The sequence below is a fragment of the Dromiciops gliroides genome, chromosome 4, assembly GCF_019393635.1.
Source record: "Dromiciops gliroides isolate mDroGli1 chromosome 4, mDroGli1.pri, whole genome shotgun sequence".
NCBI classification, from domain to species: Eukaryota; Metazoa; Chordata; class Mammalia; order Microbiotheria; family Microbiotheriidae; genus Dromiciops; species Dromiciops gliroides.
In genome coordinates this window covers 310,549,413-310,571,808 of record NC_057864.1, presented here as the reverse complement: position 1 = coordinate 310,571,808, position 22,396 = coordinate 310,549,413, and the positions used below count along the sequence as shown (strand labels likewise).

At 37.3% G+C, this 22,396-nt stretch overlaps 2 pseudogenes; one reads left to right on the top strand and one right to left on the bottom strand.

The window, feature by feature from the left end:
- Window positions 1-2,540: 2,540 nt before the first annotated feature.
- On the bottom strand, window positions 2,541-3,221 carry LOC122755064 (annotated as a pseudogene).
- A 14,382-nt stretch (window positions 3,222-17,603) lies between these two features.
- LOC122755063 lies at window positions 17,604-18,417 on the top strand (annotated as a pseudogene).
- Window positions 18,418-22,396: the final 3,979 nt, after the last annotated feature.

Below are 22,396 nucleotides of genomic sequence, written 5' to 3'. Positions count from 1 at the left end.
AGAAGGAGCATGCTCAGATTTGCCCTTTCTGGGGGGTTAGACAGTACAAGTAGATGTTCACCTGCTGGTTACAATCCAAAATGTGGAACTTTGGAAGCCTATTTCCAGCAATGAAGGGTTGTTGTTACTTTGTGATGATAAAAAGCCTTTTAGCTATGTAGCTTAAAAATGTTAATGACTGAACTAGATATGAGTGCACATACAAAAAATGCATGACCCATCTCTCAACTCCTTCCTTGTTAGCTTTGATTGAGGCAGGTCCAATTTGAGCTACTGGGTTGGTGAAGGACAGCTAGCCTTACTACTCTACACAGCTGCTACATCTCCATGACTATATAGCACTTTGGTTTCCTTGTATTTATTTTTTCAGACTATAGGTGGATGTATGTGTGCATTCTAAATTGGAACTGTTCAAATGATTGTGTAATCTCAAAATATGAGATCTCACTGGGACTATAGAGTGCACCAGAGCCAAAGGAGTCAGGAGGTGAGAAGCAACCTTGAGATGGATATAGCCAGGCAATGACCTCATGAACACTGCAAAGCATGAGGAGCTTGTAAATTAGCAAATACATGTCTATTCCAGAATTCAAGCCCAGAAATAGCTTGTGCTTTCCCCTTCCTCAGCATCAGAGCAGAGGGGATAAGAAAATACCAGCAGTAACAGAGTGACTTAATTCCAGTAAGAGTGGAGCAGCCTGGTCCAGCAGTTGATAACCTCCCTATCTAGAAGGAGAAATTTTATGAAGATTCCATGATACCCTTTGGTCACACGCATCCTCTACACATGTGCCTTACTACTATTTTACTTTAAGTTGGACCCAACTCTTCCCAGGATCCTTATGGGTAGAAGGGAAGAATATTCCTCTGATTTGGGAAGAATTTTTTTAACAACACTTATTGATGTGCCTTGGTAAATCCCTTTACTAAGAGCTAATGGGGTTCGATTAGTTAACTGATAATGGAAAGTATCCCAGTGGGGGCTCGAGAGTTACGCTGCTAGTTCCAAACCATAATCCCCCAGTCTGTTACTTTTAGAATCCTGAGATGAGAAATAGTCAGCCTCCTCCTGGGAATCCAACCTGTGAGTCCTGGTGCCCAATTTGGGGAGTAGCCCCAGAGATTATGCTACCATGACAATGCTTGCTAACACTTATATAGTGCTTTATCTTTTGCAAAATCATTTACATTCATTATATCATTTGATCTTTCTATAGTCCAATTATCTAGGTTGCTTGCATTGTTCATTTATGAACAACCCCACGGAGCTCATCATTTATTATGCTATCACTCAGCTCCAAACTTCTTTAGATTGTCTAACAACAGAAACCCCAGTGAAAAACATTTAATAATTAAGACCCAGGTCAAACTGCAAGATAAGAATTGCTAAGAGAATTTGGCGTGATTTAGGAAATGCTATGCTTTTTCCTTTTAGCTTTTATTTATAAGAAGGCTGTTCCATGAAGTTAATGTCTATCAAGATTTGGAAATTCTCATTCCCATGGATGTAAAGCAGTCAGGCTCTCTGAATTTTTGCCAGGCAAAGGATGAAGAGAATAGATACTAACCAAGACCATTGAAAGTAAGAGGGCAGAATAGACCAACAATGACTCACAAGGCTCCAAGATGGCAAAAGTACCTGCCACAAAGCTGCTTCTAAAGTAGAGGGATTGGGGAAAGCTAGGTAGCGCAGTGGATAAAGCGCTGGCCCTGGATTCAGGAGGACCTGAGTTCAAACCCAGCCTCAGAAGCTTGACACTTACTAGCTGTGTGACCCCAGGCAAACCACTTAAACCTCAATGCCCTGCAAAAATAAAAATAAAAAATAAAGTAGAGGGATTATTTTACCTTTTTTTCCCCCTTCCAGATGCCTTAAAAAATCAGCAGAGACTCAGGGCCTAGTGAGGATTAAAAAGCACAAGGACCCAGGCTTCAGTAATCTCTATCCTCCAAGCAGGTCTCTAACTAAACTGAAAAAAAAGTATATGTATTTACACAACACATATGTGTAAATACATATATACACATAAATATATGTATATACACACATATGTATGTATATGTATGTATTGTGTATACACACTAAGTCTCCCCACTAACATTTATGAGAACTGTTATGAGACAAATAATGCTAAAAGATAATTGATAAGAAAAGTCTTTATGTCTACTTGAAAAGAGTAAACTACTAGAAATCTCCTGATTGTTGCTCCCTTTCCTTGGACCCCAGTTAGTCCTTAGCAATAAGGACTAGCTCCCTGAGAATAGAAAAGAATTGGGGGAAGAGAGCGGATTAAAGGGATGGAAGACAGATGGAAATAGAAGCCCAATGAAAACAAAACCAAACTCCAAAATACAATCTGGTTGTAAATGTCCTGCTTATGTTTTTAAAAAAAAGGTAAAAATGAAAAAAATGTCCTACTGCATTTCACTTTAACAGAATATACTATATGTAATGAGTATAAAGAGAAGTGAGGACCTGAGGGTACGGAGCCAAAGAGAAGAAAGGTAAACAGTTATTTTTTATCTTTCTTTTTGCTTTTCTATTCAGGATCATCAAGTTTCTTCTTTTGCAGGAAGGTGGCAAAATCCAAGCAGAGCTCAACACGATGCCAGATATGATCTTTACTTCCATTCTCATCTTTTTCAATTATGAGTTTAGTATCAAAAAGGACCAGAGCACATATGACTTCCAGTCTCACATAGAGGTTCATATGGAAAAGCAAAATGGATCCAACAAAGAGGTTTCCCAAGGAGGATAAGAACATCAGGTTTGTGGCTGGCATTAAGATGCTTCCTAGGAAGACAGAAATATGATGTCTAGCATAGGGCACACTCAAGGTGAAGCAGCTGGAAAATCATTTCTGTGCCCATGAAGGAGTTCAAAATGAGGCTAAGGTTGATGGAGATGTTTATGTCCAGGGCAGAGATCAAGCCAGTTACTATATGAAAAAAAAATACAGCCAATAGGCCCAATCTCATCTGTTCAGTTTCATGACTGTGGGATATCATCATTACCCATGTCATCAATCCCAAGGAACCCATAGTTGAGAGTAAGCCAATCTTAATTATATGGGTGACCATATGCATGACCCTGTGGTTCCCATAAACATGCAGAGGACAAAACTGACAGAGACCTTCTTCACAAGGTGCTGTGTAGAAGGTTTGATATGGGAAAATGTTAAGAGTATATCCAAGTTGACCTTCTGGTCAAGCATATTCATAGTGCTAGGGTCTATAAAACACAGTCTTTACTCTCTCCTATAGGATTCCAAGCTACTAGAACAACTGTACATGTCATACATGACACTATCTCCCCACAACTGAGATAAGGGAGCTGTCTAAAAAATTAAATGATAGATAATGGACTAGAGGTCTGATTTATGCTATTCAGGGACCACTCCTTTCCTTCTCCAACGTTGCTTACTGCTTAGTTCTCAAAGTCATTTGACAACAATGGAGAGAGCATAAAGTCTAGAAAATTATCCTGGATCATTTTACTTTCAGTTATGGAAAAAGAGAGCTCTCCTTTGATTTACACAATTTCTCATTTTGGGTTTATTTTGAGATCATTATTGTTATTCAGTTGTTTATCATTCTGAACTCTTTGTGACCCCATTTTGTGTTTTCTTGGCAAAGGTACTGGAGTGGTTTGCTATTTTCTTCTCCAGCTCATTTTATAGAAGAAGAAACTGAGGCAAACAGGGTTAAGTGATTTGCCCAGGGTCACATAGCTAGTATTTGTCTAAGACTGAAATTGAACTCAGGTTTTCTTGTTTCTAGGTCCAGCACTCAATTCACTGCACCACCTATCATATCCCTAAAAGTGATTATTTGAAAACATAAATCACACAGTAGCTATCTCACTGTGAACCACAAGTATACATTATATAAAAGAAAAGAAAAAATTACAGGATTCATTCACAGTGTAGGTAATTTATTATAGTGACTATTATCAGTTTGCACACATACATGTACCAAATATTTAATCTGAAAGCTCTCATACTAGCAAAAAAATAATGGAACATGAAGGGTGATTATAGTTATGAAAGTGTTATTAAGGAACTAATAGTCCTTGGGTTTTAGTGAGGTTAGGAAGACACTGAAATTCTGTCTAGTACAAAGTTATTTTGCTACATGGAGAAATTTCATTATCTATGATGTTTCAGGAAAGCAGAAATCTCATTAACTGGAAGACCATGAGAAGAAACATTCATTCATATTTAGCTATGTATATTTGGGCATTGTTAATGTGTTAACTATTAAAAGTTTATATACAAAAAAGTTTATATACAATCATAACTGACAAAGTTTCTAGGAGTATAAACATACAAAGAAAAAACTATACAACTAACATTTATCCAGCTGTAGGTTTTATATAGAGTTCTTTTTAAAATTTTTAAGCAAGTTGGTCACCAGGTTGAAAAAATGAAAACTAATCTCCCTCCATAAACTGAAATAGTGGGAAACTGTGGTGTGGGTCCATGGAAAACAAAAAAACTCCCTCATTTTGAAGGAGGGAATTAAAAACAATTGTTCATATGTTATTTTTCCCATACATGTCAAGATGGTTTTCAAAATTCACTTTTGTAAGATTTTGAGTTCTAAATTTTTCTTTCCCTTCCCAAAGCCAGCAAGCAATTTGGCTATAGGTTACATATTACAATCATGTTAAATATATTTCCACATTAGTCATGTTGTGAGAGAAGAATCAGAACAAAAGGGAAAAAACACAAGAAAGAAGAAACAACACCACCAAAAATAAAAATACTATTCTTCAATCTGCATTCCAACTTCATAGCTCATTTTCTGGATGTGGAGAGCATTTTCCATCATGAGTCTTTTGGCAGTTTGGGGTCATTGTATTGCTGAGAAGAGTTAAGACTATAACAGTTGATAATCACACAATGTTGTTGATACTGTGTACAGTGTTCTTTTGGGTTTACTTATTTCCCTCATCATCAGTATATGTAAGTCTTCCCAGGTTTTTCTGAAATCTGCATGCTAATCATTTCTTATGACACAGTAGTATCCCATTACATTCATATACCACAACTTGTTGAGCCATTCCCCAGTTGATGTACATCCCCATAATTTCCAATTCTCTGCCACCACAAAAAGAGCAGTTATAAATATTTTTGAATGTGTGTGTCATTTTCCCTTTTTATGATCTCTTTGGGATATACAACTAGTAGTGGTATTGCTGGGTCAAAGTTCTATAGCCTTTTGGGCATGGTTCCAAATTGCTCTCCAGAATGGTTGGATTACTTCGCAACTCCATCAACAATGCATTAGTGTGGGAGAGGATATTTTTGAAGCTTTTACAAAGAAATATCTACTTCATAGACATAACAAGAACAAATGTACTGTGGCATTTAAAATTATATGTGGTTGCCTTATTTCTGTCCCAAGTTTAGGGAAAATTAGCTGGGGTTTATAATATATTGCTACTTATAAATTAGAAGCTTTAGTGCCAGTTGGGGGCATTAACCATTTATTAAAGCATATCAAATATTAGTAAAGAGAGAACATGTGACTCAGAAAGTTAAGAAGGCCTATCTAGCCTAGAGGAGAGATAGAGATCAGCCTGGCTTCCTTCTTTCTCCAAGGTCTCCACCATGAGCACATTTGAGAGCTTCTCTACCTAACTCTCACTCTCAAGGAGAGCCGGCCCTTCCATATGGCTCCAAGCTAATTGGCTAGCATCCTTCAAATCCATTGGTTTACTGGACTTGAGGGTGCTGAGGTCAGAGTTCAGAGAAGACACCCTCTGAGGGCCAGGCTTTCAGGTAGGTGTGGGTGTAATTAAGTTAACTTTAAGTGAGTTAATCAGCAAAGTCAATGCAATCAGTCTTAATATTATCCCCTCAAGGTGGGAGGGGGGGAGCGGGTAGCCCTCTGAGCATCCCCAAACCCATTATTCTCTCACAGTACAAACATTTTCCCCATTATCTCTGGGTATACTTTCCCCTAGATTAACTTCAGTCTCTGGAGGTGTAGGCTCAAAACTTAGCTAAACTCCTATATAGCACCGGTCCTACCAAGTTCATTTCCAAAAATGGCTTAGCTAATGGCTAAGTTCTCATCTCAGATTTTGCTGGCATGGACATAGAGCCACAAGGTCTCTCCTGAAGATCACTACTAACTCCTCAGGACACCAATGTTGGGCTGGATGCAATATGTAACATGTAACCCAGGCCATGGAAATAGCTTATTGTCTTAGTGGATAGAGCAATGGGCTTGGAAACATAAAGATTCATCTTCCAGGGGCAGCTAGGTGGTGCAGTGGATAAAGCACCAGCCCTGGATTCAGGAGGACCTGAGTTCAAATCCGACCTCAGACGCTTGACACTTACTAGCTGTGTGACCCTGGGCAAGTTAACTCTATTTACAATTCCTTATTTGTAAAATGAGCTGAAGAAGAAAATGGCACATGACTCCAGTATCTTTGCCAAGAAAATCCCAAATGGGGTGACAGAGTAATGCATGACTGAAACAACTCAACAGCAGCAACAACAACAATATTCCAAAGCTGTATATATTTAAAGCTAGAAGGGACCTTACAAGTGGAATAATAGTGGATAGAGTGTTGGTCCTGGAGTCAAGGAGAGATGAATTCAAATCCTGATTTAGACATTTACTAGTTGTGAGACACCAGGCAAGTTTAACATTTCTGAGCATCAGTTTCCTCAACTGTAAATATGGATAATAATAGCACTTCCTCATAGGGTTGTAAAGATCAAATAAGATAACATGTAAAGCATATTGTAGACCTCAAAGCACTATCTAAAATCTAGCTACTATTATCATCTAGTTTTGCTTCCTTGTTTTATGATGTTGTTACTGAGGCCCAGAAATATCAAGCTGATTTGCCCATGGACACATTGGTAGTATCTGGTAAGCTTGGATTTGAAAGCATGTTCTCTGATGTCCAAATCTCATACTTTCCCCATTACATCATACAGGATCTCATCTAATACAGCTAGTATGTGTGAGAAGGAGGACTTGAATTCAAGTGTTCTTGTTTCTGAGGCTAGATCTCTATCCACTAAGCCATACTGTTTCTATTAGCTTACAGTATAATGGGGAATTTAAAGGAAATAGTTAAATACAGCCATTACAAAAAAGGAGTAGGGTAGGGAGACGAAAGATCTAATTCTAATATCTTATAGGAAATCTGGAAAGAAAGTTGGTTCCTTGTTATGGATCCCAATGAATTTGACTTTTTTGGGGGGGGTTAATTTGTAAACCCTTAGACATAAGTGATTCTAATGTAACATAAAAGCTTATATACTGAAATGTATAATCCTACTACCTAGTCATGGATAAAAACAAGTGTCATAACATCTCTCGTAAAATGGAATTATCGTTAATTTTTAATGCATTATCAGGCTAATTTTTTTTCATTTTGTGAATATGATAAACAAAGGATGCAGTCATGCAGAAAGTGTTACTTGATATAACTTTGTAAAAGAGTGTCTAACATTAGGCTCTGAATAATGAGCACAGAAAAGAGCTTGGTAGAAGACAGCTTGCAAAGAAAAAAAATGGTTTACACAAAGTGACTTCCAAACCCACTTTCTTCCAGTCAACTGAGTCATACTTGGGAACAGAAGCTCATAAGATTTTTCATAAAGAAGATTTGATAACAAAATAAATGATAAAGTATCTCCTCATTCCCCATTGTCACGAGATTTTGCACTCCATCTGAAGCAAGTCTCCATTGCTTTAAAGAAAACTTGGCATTACATAAGAATAGGCATACCAGAATGAAACAAAATCATTTCCAAAAAATGATGAAGTATATCTCCAGCTATGAGATTAAAATTGATTTGAAAAGTAATGCTGCCTCCACACAGTAATGCTATCTGATGATGACTTAACTCATTGACTTATTGGACCATCTGCTTTTCGAAAATGAGCTAATGGAGAATCAAACAGAAATGGATGATTTTCTTTCTACCTTAAATTATTTAAGTAATGCTTAAGTAAGTGAAAGTTTAGAATTTCAAACTCAGAAATTAAAAGAGGTTAGGATTAGGAACAGGACTACTTTGAGAATGTTAGGGTAGGAAAATATATGAGCATCATTTCAATATATCTAGGAAGCTTTCAATTAGTAATGTGATCATATTCATCTCACATCTGTTCCCTTCTCACATAGCTTTTACCCTATTCAGGATCTCAACATCTCTGTTGTAGGGTCGTGCAATAGCCTCCTAATTTGTCTCCCTGCCTTCAATCTCTAATTTGTCTTCTACACCACTGGAAAATAGAAATTCTTTAAACACAGATCTGGACATGTCACTCCTCTGCTCAAAATTTTCCAGTGGCTCCCTATTGACTCTCAGATAAACTAAATACCCATATTAATACATTTAAAGCATTCCCTATTCTGATTCCCACTTACTGGAAATCAAATTTCATGTTTCTGCCCTTCATATATTTGTTCAGATGGAACTTTTTTCCAGTTCTTCCTAAAAGAGCACATTATACTTCCCACCCCTGTTTCTTTGCACCAGTAGTCCCTCATTTCTGAAATATTCTCCCTTCTCTTTTCTTTCTCATATAATCCCTAGCTTCCTTTTAATGCGTAACTCAGGTGTTACCTCGTGCTACCTCCTACAAGAAGCTTTTCCTGACTCTTGTCATCTTGAACCCCCATATACAGTTATCATCAACCTCTCTTGTATATAGCATGGATATAGCAGTAAATACTTGGTGTCAATGTAACCCCTATTCCAAAGCCCATTGGTATGGGACTTTTTCCTTATTAGTGGAGATGAAGGCTCCTGCTCTCTGTGAGAAGAGGGACAGAGTTGGTAAAAGTTGAGAGCTTCAAATTTGGTACTCCTTTTTGGACTCTTCAAGTAAGAGCCCCCTTTGAATTATTTTTGGGGGACTTTTCCTTTTTGAGTGTCCCAGCACTCTCCAAATGAGAGTCTTCAAGCCTAGCATCAAGATGGTATCCAGCTTTGAGAGAGAAGATGGAAGAGGCCAATCCCACTTCAGGTTGCTTAATGGAATAGCTCCTTCATTCTGTATTGTCTTCTATATATTGTATATATTCCTCTATGTATACCTTCTCTGATTTCTGATTTGATAAATGGATTTCTTTGCTATTCTTTATATGTGTTCCTTGCGAAACTGGTATTTGATGAGAAAGGAATCAGCCCTTGGAAGTAAAGCCACCCTTCCCCTCAAAATGACAAAGTGATCAAAAATTAGTTCAAACCTGATCATGTCCTCTAGACAAATTATATTTAAGGGAGCCGATAGATATAATTTTAATCTGTTAACCCCCCTCCCCAAGCCTCTGAGGAGAGCAGAATGGCCTCTAGCCCCAAACTCCTGCTTCCCTTCCTAACTGGAATTAAAGTTTTCCTTGGAGAAGGTAGGGGAGTAGTGGAAACAAAAGACTAGAGATGCCAATTCCGCTTCCCTTTGAGCCACATAAGGACAAGGCCTCATTATATGTGAGCCTCTATATACATGTAAGGCCCTCCACTTCTACTGCTACATCAGCAACACCTAGTTTCTAGTTCTATCTCTTTCCCATGCTAGCTTTGTGACTGTGGGACAAATTATTTAATTACTCCATGTTCTAGGAAGCTCTCTGAAACTTTACGTTATACATCATTTTCCAATAGTGTCAAAAGTCTAGGGCTGGAAGAGATCTCAGAAGCTATCTCATAGAATATCCTCACTTTAAACATGAAAAATATGAGAAGCATAAAGGCTAAGTGATTTTCCCAAGGTCATATACCTAGCAAGTAACAGAGGTGATTTGTGAACTCCTTGGGAGCATCAACACAGAGAAGTCCTCACACTAATAAGATCGTGGATCTGGGCCAAAAAACTATCACTTATTGAAACTATATGACATGAATTGTGGTGGATGCAATTGTCACAAAAGTAGCCTATCAGAGGCAAAAGCTAGATCAAGAAAGGAATACTGTTAGAGTGATTGGGGTGATATATCTAATAGAGAAAGTAGAAACTCTCAACTTTTATTTTCTCTTTCAACTAAACAAAATGATGTTTGGACTACAAAGGAAAGGAAGGAAAAAGCATAAGTGAGGAAGATGGTAAATAAATGTCTAATTGTCCTCAATGAGGTCAAGTGACCAGAGCCCTATGAACTATTTCCCACAATAAAAGAACTTTCACATGCAGTTGCTAAGTTGTTTCAGTGATTTTAAAAAAAACAACTTATTTGTTCAATGGAAGAAGGAAAATTTCTTTTTCCTTGAGTTACTGAAAATGGACAAAAAGAGGGAGATTACAATAGAGCCTGTGCCAAACCAGTGTTAAGTTCAAGATTTAGGTGCCAGTGAAACTGCTTCTCTACCAATTTCCTCTGGGAAGCAGGGAAAACTGACCAGCACAAGTCAGAAATAAGACACTTCCTGTACAAAAAGAGAAAGCTGGGGCAGCTAGGTGGTGCAGTGGATAGAGCACCGGCCCTGGATTCAGAAGGACCAGAGTTCAAATCCGACCTCAGACACTTGACACTTACTAGCTGTGTCACCCTGGGCAAGTCACTTAAACCCAATTGCCTCACCACCACACACCCCCCAAAAAAAAAAACAAAAACAAAAAAATGAGAAAGCTGAGCTAGCATCTTTGGTACTGCTGCTTCTCTTCTCCCCACCTCCAGTCTTGATAATCTGACACAGCTGTGGAGATTACCATCATCTCCTATTTCTAACTGTCCTCAGGCCTTAGTCAGCTATAGAAAATATTAATCTATAAATTTCAATTGAATGTTAGAGATTCTTCAGGAGGAGAGTAGGGGATTCTCTCATTTTCCTTTACTAGTATGGATACTTACTACATGCTCAGCTGGAGACATATTTACCACCAAATATGTGAATTAAAATGAGTAGCAGAAGTCAATCAACTCTTTTCATCATAAAAAAATGATAAACTCAGAAATTTAGCACTAATTCCATACCATTTCTAACACATTTTATGTCTGAGAACCAAATAGGTGCAGTGGATAGAATGCCAAGCCTGAAATCAGGAAGATTAATCTTCATGAGTTCAAATCTGGTCTGACACACACTAGCTGGGCAAGTCACTTCACCCTGTTTGCCTCAGTTTCCTCATCTCTAAAATAAGCTGGAGAATGAAGTGGCAAACAATTCTTGTATCTTTGCCAAGAAAACCCAAATGGGGTCATGAAGTGTTGGACCCAACTGAAGGACAACTGAACAACCATCCTAAAACTCAGTGTTTATATAGCACTTTTACAAAGTACTTTGCATGCATTATTACTTTGATCCTCAAAACAGTTTTGTGAAGTAGCTGCTATTATTCCTTTTTTATAGATGAGAAAACTAGAGATCAGAAAATTTAAATCACTGACAGAGATCACAGCTAATAAGTTAAAATCTGAAACAAAGTCTCTCTGGCTCCCAATTTAGCACTCTATCCACTTAATTCCTGGCTATGTCTCTAACACAGTTGAATTGAAAACATTTGAGTGAAGTTGTATAATTCTAGAGCTATGAAAGATACTTCTCTTCCAAATGCCAATTTAATGGCTATTTTAAATGGCTAACATAAATTATAAGTACAGAATAAGAAAAAACTATTTGGAGCTCTAAGAAATACTTGCATCTATGGCAATGGGGACAACGGTGGAGCTTTGTGACAAATTCATTGTGGTAAAAACTGACAACAGGTAGAGATAAATATCAACATAGGCCATTTCTGAGTGCTAGCACCTTGTTGTTTTTCATATGCCTTTTGGAATCCATTTCCATTAATGTCCCACTCCAATGCTATACCATTATATAGAGGTAGCCCTAGGTTCTTGAACTCTGGATCATTGGTGCTGTAAAGTTGCTATCTAGCTATACTGTCTAAAATTATCTAATGAGTGGTCACCAATAAATTATAAGCTTTAGCAAGAGTTTAGACTTTTAAGCATTTATTAAAAATAATAAGAATTTGGTGAAGAGAGAGAAAAAGGCATAGATGCCTACATCTATCTATCTCAGGGAGCCAGCATTTTTGCTCCACTTTCCACAAGAGTCCTGATGAAAGAGAGAGCGAGCCTCACCCCTTCTTCATCTCACAAGCCTCCTGTGAAAACTGGAAATGTCCTGTCCCCACACACATAACTCCAAGATAATTGGCTGATAACTTTGATAGACAGTACCCACGAGCAAACGTCACTTCCTTACACCAAGGAACTAACCTCCCAAACCACATGGTTTGCCCTCAGAATCTTTTCCTCATGGCGGAGCTTTCCTACAGTAACTCTCCAGGAGGTGGCATCACTCCAATTGTTCAAGAGCATAAATTCTCAAAGACCCTACCAACTTGGAAAAGCTTTGAGTGCAGCCCTAGGGAAGAATGGTTAATCCACTGCTTAAGCAATTTACTTGTTTAGTCATTTCTAGTCATATCCAACTCTTCATGACCCCATTTAAGTTTTCTTGGAAAAGATAATGGAATGGTTTGCTATTTGCTTCTCTAGATCATTTTACAGATGAGGAAATTGAGGCAAACAGAATTGAGTGACTTGCCCATGATCAGATAAATAATAAGTATCTAAGGTCAAATTTGAACTCAAGAAGATGAGTTTTCCTGATTCCAGACCTTGTCCTCTGTTCACTTTTCCCGCTGCTTGCTGTGCTTGAAGAAAAACCTATTCAAATTAAGTGAGGATTATCATAACAAGACTGATTAGTAGGGGATGAATATTTTTCACCAAAGCACATAAGGAAATGATGATGATGATGATGACGATGATGACAACAACATTTATGTAGCACTTTAAGTTTTACAAAGTGCTTTACAGGCATCTCATTTGAGAACCATAACAACCATGGTAGGTAGGTATTATTATTATTCCCAATTTTATAGATTGGGAAACCAAGACCCAAAGAAATTAAGTAACCTAAATATTGTCACCCTGCTAATAAAGCATAGAAGGCAGACATTTGAATTAAGGTCTTCTTCCTAACTCTAACTCCAATACTCTACTATGCTATCTAGCTGCTCTTAAATCTATCTACTGAGGTTTAGAGAGCTTATTATGTGTCAATGGAAAGAATAACCAGAGTTGAACTACAAATTATCAACCAAATACATTTTCTTAAAACTATTAGCTTCCTCCCAGGTTTCTCTGAAGAAATCCCTTTCATCATTTCTCAGAGCACAATAGTATTTCTTTATATGTATATACAATAACTTGTTCAGTCATTCCCCAAGTGGTGGGCAATCCATCTTCGTAAGTTTCCAGCACTTTGCCACTAAAAGAAAATCCACTCTTGGTACTGCTTTCATTAATCCTGAAGGGGATGTAGAGGTAGCTGAGCTAGGATGGAACCTTTCACATTACCATGTTTGCTGAAAATTACCTAAAATTGATTCTTCTTTTTGATACAGAACTCCATGAAATCACAAGAAACCTTATCCAACCAAACACAAACTTCTGTTTTTAAAAGGAGGGATGATTGACAAAATAAAGATCTTTCCAAGGTCAAACCTTATTTCCAGTAGTGATTGAGAGTAAATCTTTTTTGTCTTAATATTGATATAACTGCAAGCAGAATGATTGAAGGTTTTGCCAAGGTTCATGGATCACTGTAAGAAATAAGTTTTTCTGAACTGGCAATGAAAAGGTCATATCTGTTCTTTTGCCTATGCTATGAAGGAAATTTCTTCAGGAAAATATGTGTGTAAAATACACACACTCCTCATTTTAGAGAGAATGTACTTCTTCATAACAAAAAAGAAATCCATTCTCTAAGGATGTTACCATGGCAATCTTAGCTAATTCATTAATCCACATCAGCAAAACCATAATTGTAAACATGTTCAGCTACTCTGTGGCTCTATACGTCATTAAATAAATTCCTTACTTCTGAAACATGAGTAAAATGAAATAAAATTCTGGTATTTTGAGAAGTTTAAAGATGTTTATAAAAGTTTATAAAAGTTGATCAGTTCATTCACAGCAGAAGAGAAGACATACTCTAGGATTAGAGGTTCAGATCCAAAATCTGACAGTTGATTGCCAGTTAGGTCTTTGCCAAGTTATTTAGCCTTTCCAGGATTCAATTTCTTCATTTGTAAAACCAGAGCATTGGACTAAGTAGAATCTGAGTACCCTTCCAACTCTAGAAATCTATGCTAAACACTAGAGTAACAAAGTCAAAAATCCTTGAGGAACTGTTATTCTTATGTAAGAAGGGGACAACTTGCACAGAGAAAAGTACAGAGATACAAAATAACTTCTGAATGAAATAAGCAGAAACAAAAGAAAAATGCATACCACAACATCAATATAAAATTGAACAATTTCAAAGTTTTATTAATTTGTTTTTGTTTTTGTTTTTGCAGGGCAATGAGGGTTAAGTGACTTGCCTAGGGTCACACAGCTAGTAAGTATCAAGTGTCTGAGGTTGGATTTGAACTCAGGTCCTCCTGAATCCAGAGCTGGTGCTCTATCCACTGCGCCACCTATCTTCCCCAAAGTTTTATTAATTGATGAGTAAAATAAGCAGAATTAGAACAATTTATATATTAACACCCTGAGACAAACAACTTTGAAGTGTGAAAGAACTATGAGTAATGCAATAATTACCCATGATTCCAAATAACCAGTGATGAAGCATGCTATCCACTTTTTGAAGGAGAGGTGGTAGACTCAGGGTATAGAATAAAATACATATATGTTTTAATGTTATTAAAGAAGGAATTTTTTTTCTTTTATCCTCACCTTCATCTTTTGGAATCTCTAATTTCCTTTAAGTCTCAATTTAAGTGCTAACTTCTTCTTGACACCAGAGTCAGGAATACCTTTAACCTCCATCTGAAGTTTACTTTGGAGCAGCTAGGTAGCACAGTGGATAAAGCATTGGCCCTGGAGTCATGGGGACCTGAGTTCAAATCTCACCTCAGACATTAGCTGTGTGACCCTGGGCAAGTCACAACCCCAATTGCCTTAAAAAACATACTGTGCCATCTCCAGTCATCCTGATATGTATCTTGCTACTAGACCCAGATGATTCTGGAGGATAGAATGAGGCTGTTGACCTTGCACAGCCCTTCCTCACTTAAATTCAATTTGGTGCAAGTCATGACATCTGTCATAGTCCTCTTTCATAACAAAGAACAACAACAATCAAGTTTACTTTGTATCTGTTTTGCATATTCTTTGCATATACCTCTCTCCTCCATTAGAAAATAAGCTCCTTGAGGGAAGAAACTGTTTTGCTTTTTTTGTCTTTAAGTGCATAATAAATGTTTATTGATTAATGCTTGTTGAGAGAAAAAAAGTAAAAAAACCAGCCTCTGTCCTCAAAGAGCTTACTCTGTGCTATGTGATACCAACAAGAGTAAATAAAAGGGGAGAAGGTAGATGATGTAGTGGACAAAACACTAGCCCTGGATTCAGGAGGACCTGAGTTCAAATCAGACCTCAGACACTTGACATTTACTAGCTGTGTGACCCTGGGCAAGTCACTTAACCCTCATTGCCCCACCAAAATAAAAGAGTAAATAAAAGAGAATTTGGAGAGAAAACATTAACAACAGGGGTTCAGGTGAGGCTTTGTGTTGAAGTTGGACCCTTAATAACCTTGAAACAAGCTATCAAGTGGCAGAAGTGCATTCTTAGGGGGCAGCTAGGTGGTTCAGTGGATAAAGCACTGGCCCTGGATTCAGGAATTTAAATCTGGCCTCAGACACTTGATACTTACTAGTTGTGTGACTGTGGGCAAGTCACTAAACCCTAATTGCCCCACAAAATATATATTAAGTACATTCTTAGCATGAGCTACAAACAACCCATGTAAAGGCATACATGAAAGACAGAATGCTGAATTTGGGAGCAGCCTGTAGTTGAGTTCAGCTCAACTGTAGTATGTGAGAATAGATGTTTCAAGACTAGTAGAGTGGCAGCTAGGTGGCACAGTGGATAAAGCCCTGGACCTGGATTCAGGGGACCTGAGTTCAAATCTGGTCTCAGATACTTACTAGCTGTGTGACACTGGGCAAGTCACTTAACCCTCATTGCCCTGCAAAAAAAAAAAAAAAAGACTAGTAGAGCAGCTCCTTTATACAAAGAAGGAGGGGAGATATGCAGATAGCTGGAAAAGCTAATGAACATCCATGCATGAAGCCCTCACTCCAAAGGAATTCTACTCATCTCTTTATTTAATCTAATCTGATCTACTCAAGATTGGCACATTTGTGACAGGCTCCCTTGGTCTAACTCACTATAAAACCACATCTGTAGGTTACCAGTAGTTGTATTTTTACTGCCTGGGTTATATCTCTTTCATAGAAGTAGTTATGCGTGAAGTCACTTTCCTTGGTAAAGAACAAGTGGGTGGTAGCCCAAGTGGGATACAGATGTGCAGATATATTCTTGTATCGTTCTTGAATGAGAATTTGTGGTTTACAGCTTAGTGCGATGTTTTGTCTGTATTCTTTGAAATCCCAAAGCTGACTAGCACAACGATTGTAAAATGACATATCTGATTTTGTTGAGTTTTGGATAAGAGAAGTGTGTTAATGGTAAATGATAAAGATTATATGTATGTATGTATGTATGTGTATGCATATATTAATAGAAGATTTTAACATCCAAGGAAGATAAAAAGATTTTCAAAATGAGACACAAATAGGGCAAACTTGTTATTATTTTGCTAAATTTAATATACTTTAACAGGGCAATGAACATTAAGTGACCTTCCCAGGGTCACACAGCTAATAAGTGTCAAGTGTCTGAGACTGGATTTGAACTCAGGTCCTCCTGAATCCAAGGCCAGTGCTTTATGCCACCTAGCTGCCCCCACATTTAATATACTTTTAATAAAACCAATTATATATGATAGAAATATGTTATTTCATATACCATTTTTTGATTTTGTACATTGGAATATTTGTTTGTTGATGATTGAGTTATTTTTGTTTTGTTTTGTTTGTCACACTGGGATTTTTTTCTTACAAACTTCATTTTTAATATTATTTTTCCAATTGCAGTAATGATAATTTTGACATTCATTTAAAAAGTATTTTGATTTCCAAATTTTTTGCTCTCCCTCACTCCTCCTTCCCTCCTCCCTCTCCTCCTCTCTCCCAAAAAATGGTAAGCAATCTGATTTAGGTTATATATGTGCAATCATGTAAAACATATTTCCATATCAGTCATGTTGTGAAAAAAGAAACAGATCAAAAGAAAAGAAACAAAAAAAGTGAAAACAGTATGCTTTGATCTGCATTCAAACTCCATCAGTCCTTTCTCTGGATGTGGATAGCATTTTCTAATGGTTAAATATTAAAAAAGAAAAATAAAGAAAAGAAAAGAAGGTAGGTTAGAGCCAGTCTGTAAAAATCATTAAATGGCAAATTGAGTTTATAGCCTATTCTAGAAGCAAATAAAATGTCACTGAAGTTTTGTTTTGTTATCAAGGGAGTAGCATGGCCAAACTGTGCATCCACAGAAACCTCATTAAAATACTTTTTTCCCCAACAGAACTTAATGAATCATAAACAGAAGTAAGGTTTTTAGTTAAATCCTTGATTCCCTTCTTTTTCAGATACATACTACCTTTCAGAAGAATCAGATAGCTCTCATTCTGCCAGGCAAGATGCCAGAAAGGAAGAAGACCAAAGCAAAAAAGGTGGCTCTGGTCCCTGCTGTTGTAAAGAAGCAGGAGGCCAAGAAAGTGGTTAATCCTTTGTTTGAGAAACAGCCCAAGAACTTTGGCTTTGGTCAGGACATCCAGCTCACTCGATTTCTCAAATAGCCTCAATACATCGGACTGCAGCATCAATGATCTATCCTTTATAAGCATTTGAAAGTGCCACTAGCAATTAACCAGTTTACCCACACTTTGGATCAGCCGACAGCTACTCAACTGCTTAAACTGGCTCCCAATTACAGACCTGAGACAAAGCAAGAGAAGAAGCAAAGGCCGATGGCTTGAGCTTAACAAAAAGCTGCAGGCAAAGAGGATGCCCCCACTAAGAGACCACCTGTCCTCAAAGCAGGTGATAACACTATTACTGCCCCGCTAGAAAACAAGAAGGCACAGTTGGTAGTGATTGCACATGATGTGGGGCCCATTGAGCTAGTGGTCTTCCTACCTGCTTTGTGTCCCAAAATTTGAGTTCCTTACTGTATTATTAAAGGTAAAGTCAGGGCTGGGCCACTTAGTTCACAGAAAGGCTTGCACACACATTGCCTTTATACAGGTTGACCCTGAAGATAAGGGAGTCCTGGTTAAGCTGGTAGAAGCCATCAAAACTAATTACAATGACAGATATGATGAGATCCATCATCACTGCGGTGGCAATGTTCTGGGTCCAAAGTCAGTGCTTCATATTGCCAAGCTGGAAAAGGCAGAAGTGAAGGAATTTGTAACTAAATTGGATAAAATGTATGTTTGATTTTTCCCTACATAAAAATAAAAATTTAAACAAAATTTAAAAAGAAGAATCAGACATCTTTAATAATCTTACAAAAAGGATAACAAAAATCTGATCAAGATCCTTGAGAGTGAACTTCTTTTTGCCTGCTTTTTTGTTCTTTACTTAAATGCATCATTTTTTCCATATTTTTTAATTTGTGTTCCTTTTTTCAGTCTACTTTTCTCCCTCTATTTTTCTTTGACACTGTACCCCTTGTCCTATTATCTTCCCTCTCTTTTATAACTAATGCCATTTGTCTTCTTTCTTTCTCATTATACTTTAACTAAAGATTTATGAATCATTGTGTAACTCAGGATGGAAGTCTGTTCATTTGCACAAGATTCTCTTCATGAATAGAGTGAATGAACACTTGATGCTGCCTGACTGTGAGAGTAGTGAGGAGCAGAGTTGATGAGTGTTTGAAGACAGAAGACTTCTAGTTTTGAAAAAGGATACCTGTGGTTCCAGGCTATATTCAGGGAGAAGTTCCTGGAGGGAAAGAAAGACTCTAGAAAGAAGCCAACATATAGAAGAGCTATTTCAAGCATTTCCCTATTTCTCAACCACCACACTAGAGACTTTGAGATATTTTCCCATGGATGAAATTGGGAGTTTTCTCTCCATCTCAACTGAATTGAGATATTTCATTTCCAGTGGAGGCCATTCACTTTGTACATTACATGCTACATTCCAATGTATATAACTTTGATTTCTGTTTGCTATCGTCTTGGATAAATGAGTTTATTCAGCATTAACCATTGTTATAGTCTCTGTATAACTAGCATTTAGCTTTAAGGAAGTAAAAGTCTTCAAATATAGCTTGGATCACCTCTTCCCTATTAAAGGATTCAGTCATTTTTCAGTAGTGTCCAACTCTTCATGACCCCATTTGGTGTTTTCTTGGCAGAGATACTGGAGTGGTTTGCCATTTCGTTCTCTAGATTATTTTTACAGATGAGGAAACTGAGACAAGCAGGATTAATCGACTTGCCTAGGGTCACACAGGTAGTAAGGGTCTGAGGCTGGATTTTAACTCAGGCTGATGAGTCTACCTGATTCCAAGTTCAGTGCTCTATCCACTGTTACAGTCTATTAAGGGATAGTGATCATGAAAAAACAGCTTGAACCTAAAAATGCTTCCTTTAGACTAGTAATATTTAAAGGGACATATATATATATAGATATAGATAGATATAGATATACATAGATATATGTTTGTATGTATGTATTTCTAATTTAGTATCTCTTTTCTCAGGAGAATCGAATGCCAGCCTTGTGCCACTAATCTCTAACTCTCCTATGGGCAGGAATGGGTCTTCCTTAAGAAAGGATGGGCAAGAATCCAGAGATTAAGTGTTCACTTTTCCCTATGAGCCACATTTAGACAACTTCATGTGCACACACAGAAAACACTCATGAGCAGCATTCACACCCTACATTTAGTTTGGTTCCTCCTTTGAGGGATTTAGATTGTGATCCTTATCCATCTAAGTAGACAGTTTTCATGAACTGCTGTTGTAAGATATAATTACCTGGTTGCCAAATTTCTGGTGATGAGCCTTTCAATCTTACATGGAGTAGTCTCAGACAAAAGACACACAGTCCATCATCAGACCACACTCAAAGTTTTTCATTTATGTTTTGCTGGTATAATCTAGGGTCACCACAATGAGAATGATTGACTATCTTACCGATTAATATATAAGTAAGGGAAAACCAATTAAGTTTATTATCCATTCAGAATCCCCTAGCACAAGATATTTATGAAATTGGGTACTTCTTCCCATTTTTCCTTTTAATTAAAATGCATTCTGTGCAGAGAAAAAAAAGACATAAAATTTTGTAGGCAAACAAGAATATTTGGGAAGAAAAGGAAATATAGAAGACAGGTTAGTAGAATGGGATTCCCAGCATGACTAGAACTGGCTAGAGAAAGGACCAAGTAGATTATCTTATAATGTCCTAACACCTAAGACATCATCTCTCTAGCACAGAGTGCTTTAAGATGAAGGCCTTTTGCCATGAAGTTATGACAGTTGTGTGTGTGACATACCCATAAACATACACATACACATGCGCATACACGCATGTATAACTTCTATCTGTGCAAATTCACTTTAAATATAAATATTTAGGGACAGATATCACAATTTCACTTTGAAATAAAAATTTTCATCCCACTATCTATAGTATGTACAAGTAGTCTTTTGAAGTATTTCTAAATTCCAGTCCCTCTAAAGTTAAACACTTACTACACAGTCACATCTCTTCCTTAAAATAATAATTTCCACACTTTTATGGAGGATGGAGTGAACTTAAGACTGTTCTTCGATGCCTTCCCACAAGAATTGGGAGACATCAGATATGACTATAAACCAGCTTTAATTTGAATGAGCCAAGAACTGTGCCAAGCATTGGAGATATAGAGGAAAACAAGCCCACAACACATACATACATACATACATACACACACATACGCATTGACATCAGGAAAAGACTTCTTATAGAACACAGCATATGAGCTAAACCTTTAAGGGATCTAGGAATCACAATGTGTAGACATTATGAGGAAGATCATTCTCAACATGGTAGATGGGAATAGAGATGTGAGATGTAAAAACATACATGGGAAACACCAAATCGGACAGTTTGACTGGAATGTTGACTGTTTGAGGAAGGGAAAACATGAAATCAGTCTAGAAAGATAGGTTGGAGTCAGATTGTAAAGGACTCTAAAAAGAGTTGTTGTTGTTGTTTTTCCCTAGAAGCAATAGGTAATCACTGAAGCACCTAGAGCAGGGGAGTAAAACAGTCAGATCTGTGCCTGAGGATTAACGATTTCCATACTTTTGTGAAGGATGGAGTAGACTTCAGACTGTTCCTCTATGCCTTCCCACAGAGATTGAGGGAAATTGAAAACAGCTATAAACCAGCTTTAAACTGGTTGCCTCAAAGGGAAGGCAGTAAAAAAATGACAACAGTTATCTAACCTTTCCTCCTATGCTTCAAACAAAATAACTCAAGTCTGTCACTGAAAAGTTCATTTTTCTCTAGTGGTTTGGCCAAGTACCTGCCACCAAGAATCAAACATACTTCGCAATCACACCAAAGAGAGGAAGACTTCTCAATATTTTGAATACCTTTTTTACTTCATCTTTTGTTTCAGTTGTATTTTCTTTGTAATATCCATTAAATGTGGATATTTTGTTGCTATACACATGTATACATGTGTATCTATGAACTAGTGTTTACACACATACATTCTCACAGAGAAAACATCAAAATGAGTAATGAAATGTACCACAGAATAACATGTGTTTGTTATTTTTATTGTTGTGTTGTTAGGGTGGCACCAAGGAAAAGAGAAATTGGGAGTACAATAGAAGTATATGAGAATGAGTAAAGGGACTCTAATCAGCCTATTAGGTGAAATGGATAAGAGCATTATTTAGGACTTTGATTATATCCTGCTTTGGAGGCTCAGATAGTGCCATTAATAACTTCTTTTTAAAAAAGATTTTATTGATATCTTTTGGTTTTCTTTCACCCACATTTCTCCCTGTATCCCTCTACTTCCCAGTGTTGCTATCTGAAGAAGATTAAGAACACCGTCTGGGTCAGGTTCTTTGTTGAACTGTTCATACCTCATTGAGGAAGAGTCATTATGACTCAGTGTGAGTGGTGAATTCTCAGTGTCTTGGGATAATTTGATTGCTTCAAGTTTTGTGCACTGGGTACACTTTCTTTTATGGAACCCTCCGGTAAAATGGAGCCAATGAACCTTCTGGAGTCCCCAAGAGAGATCCAGAAGACATATTACCTTGAAGGCACTGTCCTGATATGATGGATTAGTAATATATTAGTAAAACCACATAAAATTACTTATTTCCTTGAATGTTGTCTCAGAGATCAAAACCAGGGGGGAGACAGAGGCAGAACCTCTCAACTCAAAAGATGG